The sequence below is a fragment of the Austrofundulus limnaeus genome, unplaced genomic scaffold (assembly GCF_001266775.1).
Source record: "Austrofundulus limnaeus strain Quisiro unplaced genomic scaffold, Austrofundulus_limnaeus-1.0 Scaffold10614, whole genome shotgun sequence".
NCBI classification, from domain to species: domain Eukaryota; kingdom Metazoa; phylum Chordata; class Actinopteri; order Cyprinodontiformes; family Rivulidae; genus Austrofundulus; species Austrofundulus limnaeus.
The window spans coordinates 1-583 of NW_013963016.1; the positions used below are offsets into that span (position 1 = coordinate 1).

Sequence of the window (583 nt, forward strand, 5' to 3'; positions counted from 1 at the left end):
GAAAAAGCCAAAGAAAAATCCAAGACTGCAGCAGAAACTAAAAAGGGTAAAGGATGTTTTATTAAACTTGTGTCATATGATTTGAACGTTTTTATATCTGTTAAACATTTTGTTTTTTAGAGAAAAGGAAACACAAACTTCCAGTTTCAAAGCCAGGTAAGTCGCTCCCGTCTGAAACTGTTTTAACATTTCGTTAAACTGACAGCTCCACGGTGACGAGTGGTAAAAATCTCATCTTTTACTTCCTAACTTCATCACAACTCGTGGTGCCAGAGCCTGCAGCTGCACAGCACAAGAGGAAATCAGCGCCTGAGAGGACAGGTAACAACACGCGCTGACGAGCTTTAATAAGCACAAAGTCAATCATCATTCAGAGCCGAGACAAGAGACATGATTTGAACTAATTGTTTCTGTTCCCCTCCGGAGCGTCAGCTGTCAGGAGCAAGGCCAAGGCTGCCAAACACCGGAAAGGTAAGTTCAGTTTAAAACCTGCTAACCTTCGGGCATAAAATACCATAAAACGCTTTAAAAAGTACACAAATTAAATGAAGTACTGCTTTTGAACCCTTCAGAGTAAATTAAC

At 40.5% G+C, this 583-nt stretch overlaps 1 long non-coding RNA gene across 1 annotated transcript; it reads left to right on the plus strand.

Moving 5' to 3' along the window:
• Position 1: 1 nt before the first annotated feature.
• On the plus strand, positions 2-545 carry LOC106512704 (uncharacterized). The gene is made up of 4 exons (XR_001309715.1): positions 2-46; positions 121-156; positions 274-321; positions 427-545. It is a non-coding gene; the product is annotated as an uncharacterized LOC106512704 (long non-coding RNA).
• The last annotated feature ends 38 nt before the right edge of the window (positions 546-583 follow it).